Consider the following 14,303-nt stretch of genomic DNA (forward strand, 5'->3'; position numbering starts at 1 on the left):
TTTAGGTGAAAATCACACATCACCCCACAGCTTTCTCTTGTCTTCCAGCCTCTGACTCATATTCTCCAGCCTCCAAAGCCTAAGACCTTTCCTTGCTTGTTCAGAAAGGACATTTTGGTGTTCGACTTCTAAAAACTATCAGTAACCGAGGCCTGTGGTTTAATGAAGTTGGCCCGTACTATAACGTGAGCTCCAGAAGGGCGCAGGTCTTTGTCTTATTTTCTGATGTATCTAAAGGTGCTTATAACAGTGCTCAGTTTATAGTGATAAGTAAATGCTTATTGAAATGGAATAAGCAAATAAAGTGTTGTTCAATATGTTGAATGCTACAGAAAAAATTCAAGAAGAATGAGAATGTAGAGAATATCCCTGGTTAGGTTTATTAGGACAGGAGCTCAACTGCTGACCTTAGGGAGAGTAATTTCAATAGAGTGTGTTGTGGAAGTCAAAATAAAATGTTGCCATTGTCATTTTAAATTCACTTTTTGGAAAAGGTAGTGAAGGCTCATGGTTTTAGGAGGTAAGGATTAAAAGCTTCAGGTTTGGACTAGTCTTCTGTAAGATATTTTGTTCCTTTCTAATGTCTGGCTCATGGAAGTTAAAATATATTGGCCTATATTTGGTGAAGATGATGGCCTGAGGAAAAAAAAATATGCCTGGAAAAACAGCTAGTTCCATTCTGCTTAAGAGAATTGGAGATGGAGTATAGATAAGCAGGAAGGGATTTTCCATTTTCATTAGGTAAATACAAAACAAAGTATTTTGTTAATACATGTGGACATTTGGGGTCAGGTTTCTTCTAAGGATACGTTAGTGCTTGCTGACATAAAATTGCTCTCATCTTTGCTCCATACCTTGATAGAACTGTTCCTTTTTTTTTAATGATTTCATTTATTTATTTGACAGAGGGAGAGAGAGCACAAGCAGGGGGAGCAGCAGAGGGAGAGGGAGAAGCAGGCTTCCCGTTGAGCAGGGAGCATGCGGGACTCGATCCCAGGATCGTGGAATCATGACCTGAGCCGAAGGCAGACGCTTAACTGACTGAACTACCAGGTGTGCCCCTGATAGAGCTGTTCTATGTGTTCAGTGTTGTTTGACATCATTATAAGGCATACTCTAACTCCTAGAAGCATGCACCTGTTCTAGAAGGAAGCACCTCTTCCAGAGGAATTTATAAACAGTGCTGATATCAATCTGCATCTCAACCTGCCATCATTTTTCTTTCTGAGGTATGGATGGAGGATTCTCTGAAGTCATCCTGACTGAGGCAGCAAATTGAGACTTAACTAACAAGCCATTCAGGTGTCCAGGCTTTACCACCCATGCCTACAGAAATTTAAATTTCCTTTTAAATATAAAATTGTAAGAGCTGGTACACCCTCCCCTTGGTTTGTGGGGCTAGGAACCGTCCTCTGGCCTGTCTGAGGGTCCCCAATACCATCTTGTGTGAAAGCAAAGAGTCCCTTGTGGTCTTCTGCCCCAACCTCCTTGTCACTCAGCTTCACTGCTGCTGGTGACCCTCGTGGAGTTGCCCTTCTGCTGGGCATGGCTATCTCCATGGGCACTGCTACCGCTACCTCTGCTTTGGCCTCAGGGGAGGGGACACTGTTCTGTCCTTTGCTATCGAGGCTCGAGAACAAACCTTTCCCTCAGGTTGTCACGGCTTAGAACACACCTTGCTGTAACTTTTAGCAAGTATTTACCTCAAGGAAAGTTCAAAATTGAGAACAATTTAACAACTCATCTGAGATGTGGCTACCCTTAGAGCTTAGAGGCTTAGAGCCATCGTGTCTCAGGCTGTGGTCCCCAGAAGCTGACTCAGAGGCACGGATATGGATGCAAGTGGTTCATTTAGCAGATGACCTCAGGGAGCACTGGTAAAAGCCTGCAGAAGTCATTCGGGGAAGGGAAGGAAGAAGTCTAAGTAGGGTGCATCAATATGAAGATTTACCACCTTACCACCAGGCAACTGGGGCTCACTCACACTGGGAAACTTTGAGAGAGTATAGAACTGGCCTGGCCAGTATGAGAATCACTAGTTGCGTGTGCCTGCTGAGCATTTAAAATGTGTCTAATCAGAATTGAGATGTTCTCTAAATGTAAAGTACACGTTGGATTTCTAACATACAAAAAAAAAAGTACCAAAAAAGTAAGATATCTTGTTGATGATTTTTATATTGATTATATATGATCATGACATGATAACACTTTAGATATATGGGTTAAATATTTTATTAAAATTCATTTCACCTGCCTCATATTATGTTTCTAGATGTGTCCACAAGGAAATGTAAAATGATTACATGAGGATTACAATGATTTACATTATATTTCTGTTGGACAGTAATGGTATAGACCATGCCTCAGAATTGTCCTGAGGATTGAAGAAATTGGGTACATTTATCCACTTGTTCCAAACCAGCCCTGACTGACACTTCCCTGGGGGTGTTAACTCCCAGGTACTTCTGGCTGCCATGTGCAGAGCGGAGCGTGTTTCCAAACTTCCGGGTAGGGGCCAGTAAGACGCGGTGGGTCCTGGGGCACCCTGTGGGGGTGCGCTCCCTCATTTTTCTACCTCCCATAGGAAAGGCCATCCAGACCAACAAATCCCACCTCCCCAGACAGGAGGGTTTCACTCATGCTCATCCTCAGAATTTAAGTCTGACTCACCCCAGGGAAAAGGAGAAGCTATTTGCTTATTGCTTATTTTCTCCCCTTCACTCAGCTCTAGGTGAGCTTACCCAAGAAAGGATTGAAAGGACACCCCTTTAAGGGAAAAAACATACCTTCATTGCTGGCCGTGAGGTCTGGCGTTATAGTCTTAAAAAAAAAAAAAACCCAAAAGGAAGTAAAGTCTAATATCATACGTTTCTCGAGATCTGCTTCCTTAGTCAACTCTGCGGCAGGACATCCACGGTTCGGTCTGGTGCCGCACCAAGTCACATCCAGCCCACTTTCCTGCTTTCCCCTCTGGGTAAAGTCCCCTTGTCTGTTGTGTAGCCCTGCAGGAAACCACGTGAACAAGAACACAAAATTCATAGTAACAAGCATTATATTATGGGCACAATGCCTAATCCATATAGAATGGGATGATATTTTAAGGAATCATTTCTGTGTTCTTACCTATCCCTCAACACCCAAAATCCTTCCAACTCTGCACTCTGGTTTTCTTCACTTGCACCCTGAAGATCTTCCTCCCAGCACAGAAAACTAGATATGAGTCATCCAGTGCTTCTAGGGGAAGGATGTTCCTCTTGAGGCAGAGAATAAAGGAGGTGAAATACTAATGTTTAAGTTCAGAAGTTACTGGTACAGGTGTGAGACAGAAAGAGCTGGATGCATCACTGCACAAGAACAAATAGAGCTCCGCCCCCAGATTAAAGATTCCACAGACTGGGGGAGGGGGTGTGGGGAGAGAGGAAGGACCTCAAGGACAGAAAGAGAGAGAGCTCTGCTGCACTGGAACATGGCCCATGGCCCAGTAGCCCACACCCGTGGAGACCTCCACCTGTCCTGAGGACCTAGATTAGGTATCCTAGTCACCTGTGGTGAGGAACGCTCATTGCCTGCAGCACAGTGATGATTACTAGGTCTGAAAGCAAGCACCTGTGCCCCAGGATTTCCTTCAGCTGCTCCCCTTCCAATAGTTCAGAACATTTAAAGTCTCCGGGATTGAAGTCTTGATCACCTAGAGGGTCTTCATGGAGTCGTACCTGGGCAAGCAGTACCATGGAACCCAACAGAACTGGCCCCAAACCTCTCCACAAGCCAGGACAGTGGTGGACACACACCTGCATTACATTTTCCTAGGGCAGGAATATTTCTCCAAAGGAGTCATCATCTTCGGAACTATGTCTCTCTCACAGTGATGACAGATCTTACATTCATGTGCCCAGCAGCTTCCCTGCTTCCAGCCACCTTGTTTTACCCTCCCCACCACCCCCTGTCTATGGAATAGACTTTCCACCACAAAGGAACACTTTGCTCAAAGGTAAATCAGTTGAAAAATACCAAGTTTTCAAAAAACCCAAGGTATGAGCTCACCTGGTGTCATCCTGTATCACATACACCTGGGTCACTAGCCAGCAAACAATTTGAATGAGTCAGAAGTGTCAGCGAGAGAGGCATAAGGCCGTGTGAGCTGGACTCATAACTACCCATGGAAAAATGTATTTTGGGTGCACTCAGGATACACTATCTTGCTCTGTTGAGGTGGTTGGACTCAGTGGGTACATTCCAGGAGTTATTTTCTCAGGCGCCAGAATCAATGAAAGAGAAAGGTGGAAAGTTGCCCACAGGATTTCTGTCACATTTGGCTTCTTTAGGCTAACTTAGGGCGGTAAACATTACTTTGTCATTGACTCATGATTGCGGCTTTAGATCCAAGAGCCCTGGAAACAAGTGTTTAATGCCCTAGTGACCCAGCAAACATTTCACAGGGGCAGCGTTTTCTACTTCATGCTCCCAGTGCTAGGTGATGGGGGGTTAATGACAGAGAAAACAAATGGAAAATATCTGGACATTTGAAAAGAAAGGACAATAAACTTTCTCAGATGTTATCAGTCTGGCGTACATACACCACCTGTTGACCAAGGTAAAGACGGTAAATGTCCTTTGGGGTGATTCTCAGCCACATACCCAGTTCCCGGATCCCTACTGGCTGCCACCCCCCGTACAAAGTGACCCCAACCCACAGCTGATGAGAAGGGGTGTGGACACTTGCCGCAAGCTGGTGCCATCAGATTCTCCCCCTTGGAACCGGGAAATGGGTCTGCGGGACTCCGGAGCAGCTGGATTTGGCTCCCGTGCAGAGGTCTGCAGGGAGAGACGGAAGCCAACGCACGCACCGAGCAAAGCGGAGATGACGATGTAGCTGGCGGAGCAGCAACGTTGCAGCCTCTGGCTCCTGGCTTTCCAGGGCTGACTCCGGGCCCTTCTGAGGCCTCACTGTGTGCCGTGATGTATCGAAACTGCCTGTGGGATTCTGTGCAAACCGTGTTCCCCATTTTCTGGAGCTCAGCCTGTACTTCACTGCACGTGGGCGGTGTGTCAGGAACTGTCTCCGGGACAGCTCCGTCTCTGGTCCGCCCCATTCCTTACAGCATTCTTCCTTTGCATCTTGAAGGATGCGCGGGCTTGAGACATTTCCCACTTCCCTCCTGTTCTCCCACCACAGATGTTTTCTGGACCCTGCTGTCTACACTGAAGAGACAGGGGGCAGGTCAGCAAAGGGCAGAACAGTTTCCTTTTTCTCCCTGGAGGTTCTCACTGCTCTACATTTAAAACAAGTTGATTGAATCCCTATTCAATCAATAGGGAGAGGAGACACTCCCTTCCTCCCCCCCCCCTTTCTCCATTTATTCATCCCATTGAAACTCTTTAGGCATTACCGCATGCCAGGCACTATTTAAGATACTGCAGCTAAGGTACCTCCTGGAGCTTACATTATAATGGTTGGAGACAGACAATAACTAAACACACAACTAAAATAATTTCAGATAGCGAAGAGTCAGAAATAGATAAATCAAGGAAGATAGAATGTGATGGTGTGTGTGTGTGTGTGTGTGTGTGTGTGTGTGTCCATGTGTGCCCATTTGGTGGTTCCTTTAGGAAGGATGCAGACACTCAGAGGGGTGACACTGAACGGACATGGGGGTGACAGACAGGAAGGAGCTGGGCACGAGAAAGTGTGGGGACAGCTTTCTGGAGAGGGGTACTAGCATACACATGGGTGCTGTGGGCCCTGGCCCCTCTTGAGCTCCTCACTTCTTTCTTTTCCTTTCCCTTTCCTCAAATAGTAACTGAGCCCCCACTAGGAGTCAGGAGCTAGGTGCAGGAGATCCAAAAAATAAGACAGAGTTTTGCCTTGGTGGATTCCCCGAGTAGGTAAAGAGAAAGACAGAGGAGCAAGTTATGAAAATACAGATGGTGTGTACATAGCCGAAGGAAGTATAAAGTGTTGTTGGGAAGATAACGGAAGTACAGGGGAGGATGCAACTACCTGCCAATTTCCCTTAGACACCTGCCCAGCTGCTGGGGCCCCAAGGGAGGAGGCTCTGAACTCAGAACGTTCAATTCCTTTCCAGTGTATTGCTCTTTACCTTAGATGCCTTTGAAACAGAGTGGGAAGCTTATTGGAACAATCCAGCAAAACATGCACACGGAACACTAACAGGGAAGCCCAGAACAAAATTGGAATTGATTCAGTTTGCTGAAAAAAACAGGAAAGGTGGCTTTTATTTGCAGCACTAGGACGCTGACATGAAAACACACACACACCATGCTCAGGGGACAGAGGAGAAAGGAGGAACTGGCAGTCGTCCCTGAAAATGTGTAATCCAAGAATGAAAGTTTTACAGAACAAGGAAAAAAACCATAACACAACACAGGGTCAGAGTGAACTCTTTGGTACTTGTGTAACTGATTAAGCGCTTAAAGGAAACTGTGTATTTACTTAATGGTATGACTCATTTGAATGGAACAGACTTAAACAAAAGAAACCCCACAATGATTAGGTTTTCCACTTATTGTTGTTGTGGGTTCATGTAACACTAATGGCACTGCAGTCCAAAAATATGGAAACCGCCAACAGAATGTGCCTATGTAAGGACAAAAGAGGGACAGGTTGTATCATTTAAACGGCTTAAGAGGAAACACTAACTCGAGCCACTATGTCATGCGTGCCTTCAGATTACAGCTGGTGGTGAGTAGGTGTTGGGTGTTAGGTAAATGGAAGAAGTGACTGCAGTGGTGGGAGGTGTGAATGCCAGAACACAACTGGGGTTTGTGGTGAACACCAGAAAGAGCATGCGATGGAGGTGTGTTAATGACTATGTCAGAAGAGAATAGATCATAGGGTAACCAGATGTCCCTCTTGAAGGAAATTGTCATTCTGTAAACACTTGTCTCAACGAGACTTTGCGAGCAAAGAATAGCCCTTGACTAGGATTAGTCTAGCGCAGAGTTCCTTCTCCTCGGTGAACTTGGGAAGAAAACCAGGAGCTTGGCTCAGTGCCTCACTTTTTCCCGTTGGGAGCAGGCTCCTCTGCTGTGAACACATGCTCTGCTCAGCTCTTCCAGGTGGGTTTGGGCCCCGCTCCAGGGGGTGGGGCGGGGGTGTGAGGGGGAGGCTTGCTCTGGTCCAGCACTCCCTTAACAGGGTCCAGCCTAAAGCTGAGGTTCTACTTGCCAACAGATACGAATTAGATTTTCCAACCTAACCTGTATCAGCAAAACATGAGACATTCTGGTCTTTCTTGGGTCTTTTGCCTTACTTCTCAATGGTTCAGAACTCAGGCTGCGAAGCAAAGCATTGTTACTGAGCCCCCAACAGGGTCCTGCAGGGCACCACAAAGGGTCCTCTGGAGCTGCTGCATTTGACAATCAGAAGCTCGAGCACCTGCCAATTTGGAGAGAGACAAGTCTCATACGTTAGGGCAAAGGAAACTTATTGTGGTTTCTGATCCAATCCCCAAATCAAAAGTCACAAGGACAGACACTCAGAGAGCCAGGTGTGAGTTTGGAGTTGAGCCACTTCTCACCTGCGCAAGTCTATGTAGCAAGCTGCAGGGTGAGAATTCTTTCTCCAGAGAATCATGTCTCTATCTCAGCCACGCTGGGAGGCCAGCTGGGTTTTCAAAATGCCACTAAATTCCCTTATGAACTGGAATGTGCACAGAAACCAGAACTAAAAAACAAGAAAACAAAAAAGCCATAGACTCTAAAACTAAACAAACATCCCTCCCCCCACCCCAAATAAAACCAGCCCTTTTAACTGATGGTATGTGATGCATAGAGAGGAGTTCCTGTGCTGAAAAATAAAACAATGAAACATACTTTCTGTACAGCACCTTACAGTTAACAAAGCACTTTTAGACACATCTACTTTGATATACTTAACAACCTCATTGTATTAATATGATCTCCATTTACAGGAAAGGATGACAAGAGGAAGAATAGAAAAAATAAAGGGGCTGGAGAGAGGGAGGTAGCAGGTGAATTAGACCAAAGTCAGGGAGGGGAGATACCCGGGGACCACCCTCCCCCATCCTGCCCCGTGCAAGTGTGCTTGGCTATGTAACCCAAAGTCATGTTTGGTGGTCTCAGAGGTACCTGCCACATTGAAATATCATAGAGGTGTGAGATTATTGTCTTTTCTGTCTCCAACTGCATCAGATTCCAACAATCACTTCCACTGCTGAGTGAGGCAACACACTGCCTCGCAGCAGATCACATGACCCAGGGCTCAGGTCTTGGGCCTTGAAAGTCTTGCTGTGCTGGTGCCGAGGGGGCTTCTCCTTGAATCTGGGCTGGCACACCAGAGCTAGATTTTTTCCACGTTTGTCCTTTTGGGGTTTTCTGGGGCAGGCCTGACAAGGGTGGAAGAAAAGTCCCATTTATTGAGGACCTCCAATGTATTACAAATGCACAGAAGAGGATCATGCATGATATCCCCTAAAATTCTCCTAATGACCCACGTGGGAGGTGTAATGCAGTTTTATAACAGAAGTATTTGAGCCTTCAGGAAGCTGAATGACTTGTCCAATCCAACTCTAGTGTCAGATAATATCTGAAATCTCTGGGAGGAGCTGGGCAAACATTAGGATCAATGAGAGGAGTCAGCAAAATTAAAAGGAGACTACTTGCTGAAGACAGGGGTAAAATAGGTAGAAGTGCAGACTCATGGTGCGTGATGATTTCCTTTGAAATACCGGGAACAAAGTTATATGAAGTCTTGCCAATAATTAATTGAGTTTGCAGCACTTCAGTGAAGAGGAGCGTGTCTGAGAAGAAAGCTGCTCAAGAGGGAAGGGTCCCTGAGAAAAAGCCACTGAGAAGAGAGTGACATCCCAATTGGGAGCCCAAAGGCAGCCACCCCCCAGATATTGAGAATGGGATACACTTTGGCTCTTGACGTCATCGATGGCAAATCACAAGTTTTCACAGGGTGCAGAATGAAATTATAGTAATCTGGGAACCGGGTATTTTATGAGGCAGATTAACTGAGATAAACAAGTAACTTTTTAACTTTCACTCTGACCCTAAGAGGTGGGCATTATTATCTCTATCATACAACTTGAGAAACTGAGGCACATAGAGGAAAGGCCTGACTTTATACTGTTGTCATAAGGATTAAATAAAAAAAAATCACATAAAAATTGCTTGCTCAGTGCCTGGAAAACAGAAAGTACTCAATAACTCTATCAATGTTTATTGTCTTAATAGAGGAGGAAACTGAGTCTTACTGAAAGCAAATGCCCTGCCAGGGTTAGCTCCAGAATTTAACTATAGGAGGGGCTTGGGGTAGTGAACTGGTTTGGAATGTTGTGGGGACTGATAGGGGGTTGGTCTTGAATCTGTGTTTGTATAAAAAGCACACCATGTTAACTTAGCTCATGTATAACAACCCCCCCCAGCATTTTCTAATGTGGTTATAGTCACAGAAGATTGAGAATATTTCAACTGTTCATTACAATGATGGTTATTGTCTTCGTTTGGAACAGCTTGAGGTCTGATGGAGATCATGGGTGGCTAGGCGACCTTTTGGTGTCACCACTGTAATGGCCCAAGCCAGCAGATGATAGAGCCTCCATCAGAGGGCAGTTCTGGTTCCGGAGCTCACGTCTTAACTACCACCCCATTGCACTTCTGTGAGTGGCCCGAAGTGGTGACTAACTGGCGGCTTGGTTTTCCTTGAGCCTGACCCCCTCCCTGAGGAGGGAGTATGTCAACCCATACTTTTGTGACTCTCTGGGATCACCGTCACTGTTTTCCACAAGCAAAACTAAGACACGGAAGTCCCAAAGGTAGATCTCTCTTCCTTGCTTTTCCTGAAGAGCAGAGACTTCCAGCAAGGAAGATGAACTTGGACTGGATCTCTTTACCCTTTTCCAAATTGTTCTGGAAACCTGTCTCATTGCGTTAAGGCAACTCTCCTGTAGCTCAGCAGGCTCCCAGGCTGTGACCGGCTCTATTTTCAGGATTTTCCTTCTCCCCTGGAAGGGCCCATGGAACTTTTGCAGGCCCCTTGCAGACAGCACTAATCGTACAACCTTCCTGGCTTTCCCCCACGGGGTCCAACGGCACTCTGACGGTTTCTCCTTGCTGTGGTGACAGCAGGCAAGGAGATTTTGCAAACAAAGCCTTCTGAAATCTGAAGCGAATGTAAAAGATACCAATGCATAAAAGCCTGTTCTCAGACTCGGATGAGAAGTGGGAGTAGTTTTTTGTCAGCTCCAAGGGAAACACAAGGCCAGCCCCATCTCTAAGAAGGGAATCACTCAATTGTCCCCAGGTCACCAAACATTTATTGAGCACATTCTGTGTGTCAAACACCATATTAAGCTCTGAGAACTGATGACATGCACAGCCCGGAACTCAGAGCTTACTGTCCTCTACTCTGTAATGAGACGAGTACTGTATATTCTTTATAGTGGGCCCAAATCTGTGAGTTGGTTCGTTTGTCTGTTTTTACACTTTCCAAACATCTTGAGCACTTACTCTGTCAGATGCTGGGGCTCTGGTGCTAGAAAAGGCTGTTTCTGCCCTTAGCTCTACTGTCTAGGGTGAGAACAGTGCTGGAAAAGGCTGTTTCTGCCCTTAGCTCTACTGTCTAGGGTGAGAACAACCAAAACATGGTGTGCCACCAGGGGCTGTTGCCAAGTGGGATAGCTAACTTTATGTCTGAACTTGACTGCGCCAGAGGGTGCCCAGATATTTGGTTGAATATTATTTCAGGGTGTCTCTGTGAGCATGTTTCTGGATGAGGTTAACACTCGAATCCGTATAGTAAGTGAAGCAGATGGCCCTGCCCAGTGTGGGTGAACCTCGTCCCACCGAGGGCTTGAAAAGAATAAAAAGCCGACTAAGAGAGAATTCTCTCTCTCTCTGCCTCTTTGATCTGGGACACCAGTCTTCTCCCACCTTCAGACTTGGACTCAGACTGACACTTGCACCACCCAGGGTCCTGGTTCTTGGGCCCTCGGCCTTGAACTGGTACTATGTCACCGGCTGTGCTGAGTCTCCAGCTCACTGGTTGTGGATCATGAGTTCTTAGGCCCCCAAATCTCACGAGCCAATTCCTTACAGTAAATCTATCTACCTACCTACCTCTCTGACCTATTCATTTTGCTTCTCTGGAGAGCCCAGACTATACACGAAGCCACCACAATGGGAGCCCAGTGGGGGTCTTGTGTATTGAACACACTGCCTTTGCAGGTTCTTTCTGCTTCTGAAGCCTGGGGCAATGAGGACTGATTCAGACTGCAGGGGGGACTGGGCTACACCCCTCTCCCCCTCTCCTCTCTTCTTGGGCCCTTCCTGCCTTCCATTTCCCCCTCTCCTTCCTGCTTCTCTCCTCTCTTTGATTCCTCTTCCTTTCTCTAGTTCTTGCCTCCCCCACTACTCCTGGCTCTCATCATTCCTATGTTCTTCTATTTCCCTTGAAACACTTGTTATCAGGGATGGACCAGATGGACATATTTCATATGAAGATGTGAATAATTACTAAGAACTAAAGTGTTGCTGCTCTTTCCCCTACCCCAGGGTTGGTGATTTTTTTCCCAGCAAGGAAACAAAGCTTTAGCTAGAGCTGGTGCTCCATGGGAGGAGATGCAGGTGTGGGCCAAGGAGTGGGCGGCAGGAGGCACTTTCCTGGCCATGAAGTCTTCAGATTTCCTATGGTTCTGCATGGATCTTCAACACCTCTGTTGGGACTTTGACTGCACTTCTGGTTTCAGTCACGGTGGGAGAGTCCAGGCCTGGAATCAGTCCAGGTCCACAGCCAGGTCCTCGGGGGTCACATGCACGTATCACGAAGGCCACCAGGTCGGCCGCGGCAGCTTCTTCCCTTCTCACCTAAAGGCCACATGAGAAAATGCACATGACCACCTGGGAGCGCTGTTACTCCACACTTTCTCTATAAAAACTGCTGTCCGCCACCAAGGATGTCCAGGCTTCCTTTGTTTTTGAGGCTCAACCAAGGGATGCATGCCTCTGGGAGAGAGGAGCAGTACAGACTCCCAGATCCAGGTTAATGTGGAAAAGCAGAGGTAGGAAAACTTCACACGTTCTGAAAATGCCTTGATGTGTAACAATTTGGAGACTGTAAGAGGGCACTGGTTTTCAGGGTGCAGCACAGAGCAGTGATGAAGAGCATGGGCTCCACTGTTCAAACAGAGTCAGGGTTTGAGCCCTGGTGCCACATCCACCAGCTGTGTGACTTTGTCCAGTGACTAAGTCTCTCTGGACCTCGGTTTTGCCATCTGTCTCATAAGGCATTCGTGAGGAGGCACATAACACCTCTTGGCACCATACCAGGTACATAGAGCTTTATAAAAAAAGCTCTTATCATTAGACACTATTGGCAAAATGTAAAAAAGAGATCAAGAGGGCATCGGCTGCTTGCAAGCCAAATGAAATGTGGCTGTGGTCCAAGGCTGTATAACTGGATGAAAAAGCTAGGGTTATTTAGACCGCTGATTGGCCAGGTCAGCCAAGTAAAGAGAATGCCACTGGAAAGGGTCACTTGATTTCTCCCTCCTTCTCCTGTCTAAAAATGGTGTGCTGGTGCTGCATTCATAGGCTCACCTGGCCAAAAGCCAGATTCTTTCAATATTGTTCTCAGCCTCACCACTTTGAGCAAATATCTTTCTCATCTCCTTTTGCTTATTCAGATGGCTGTTCACCACGGCTCAGAAGAGCATAGCGATGGCCAAAATATAATGAGGGGTTTGGGAACTTGAGAGGAAAGGAACGATTACCAGTTAGCACATTATTATACACACCATGTGGACTTCATGGTTGATGCAGCAAGGAACTTGGTATGTGTGGTAATTATGCACACTTGAGCTGAATTTTAGAAAAACATATAAAAGAAACGTTATTTCCTCTTTTAAAAAGGCTGTGATGGTAAGAAGCATTCCACAAGCAACTATTATGCAAAGCTATTTCAAGGGCGAAATGAATGAATTTGTCAATGAATTTTAACTACCGAAGAAAAGGAAATCTAATTGGGGGCTAAGGTAGTTTTAGGAATGACAGCTTATGAGTTCTGCACTGACAGGTGCTGGTGGAAAAGCTGATTGGTCCCATTCAGGAATATAATAGGCTACATTTGTATAGCATGGCATAGGGTACCAAGTACTTTCACATAAATTCTTTCATTCAAAGTTCCCAACCACCCTTTGAGATCTGAAGAGGACAAAGAGTATTATTACGGTTATGTAAAAAACAGTTTTATTGAGATATCATTCATGTACCAAACAATTCGCCCATTTAAGGTGTACAATTCAAGGATTTTAAGCATATATGCAGTCACCACCACAACTGATTTTAGAACATTTTCATTCTGTCAAAAAGAAACCTTCTATTCCTAAGCTGTCACTCCCTCTATTTCTCCCCCTGAGCAACCAGTAATCTTCCTGTCTCCACCGGTTTGCCTATTCTGGAATTTCACATACATGGAATCATACAATAAGTGGTCTTTGGTGACTGGCTTCTTTCCCTTTGTATAATGTTTTCAAGGTTCTTTCATGTTGTAGCATGTATCAATACTCCATTCTTTTTTATGGCTCAATAATACTCCATCGTGTGGAGCTAACACATTTTGTTTATCCACTCATCATTTGTTGTACACTGGGGTTGTTCCTACCCTTTGGTTATTTTGAATAATGCTGCAACAAGCGCTCACGTACAGGTTTTTTCGTGGACATAGGCATTCATTTCTCTCAGGTATATACCTAGGAGGGAAACTGCTGGGTCATATGGTTAACTGAATGTTGACATGTTAAGGAACTGCTGGACTGTTTTCCAAAGTGGCTGCATTTTACATTCCCAGTAGCAGTGTATGAGGGTTCTGATTCTCCACATCCTTGCCAATATTTTTATTATCTGACTTTTTAGTCCTCCTCATTCTAATGGGTATGAAGTGGTATTTCCTGGTGATGTTGATTTGCATCAGAGATGTTGATCCCTGATAACTAATGATGTTTCATATGTTTATTGGTCATCAGTGTAACTTCTCTGGAGAAATGCTTCTTCAGATCCTTTCACCATGTTAAAATTGGGTTATTTGACTTTTTTTATTATTGAGTTATAAGAGTTCTTTATATATTCCAAATGTAATACCTTATCAGATACATGATTTGCATATATTTTCTCCCATTTGGTGAATTGTCTTTTAACTTTCTTGGATGGTATCCTTTGAAACACAAAGTTTTCAGTTTTGAGGAAGTCCGATTCATCTTTTTTTTTCTTTTGTTGCTTGTGCTTTTGGGGTCATATCTAAGAATCCATTGACAAAT

The sequence above is a fragment of the Zalophus californianus genome, chromosome 4, assembly GCF_009762305.2.
Source record: "Zalophus californianus isolate mZalCal1 chromosome 4, mZalCal1.pri.v2, whole genome shotgun sequence".
Classification (NCBI taxonomy): Eukaryota; Metazoa; Chordata; class Mammalia; order Carnivora; family Otariidae; genus Zalophus; species Zalophus californianus.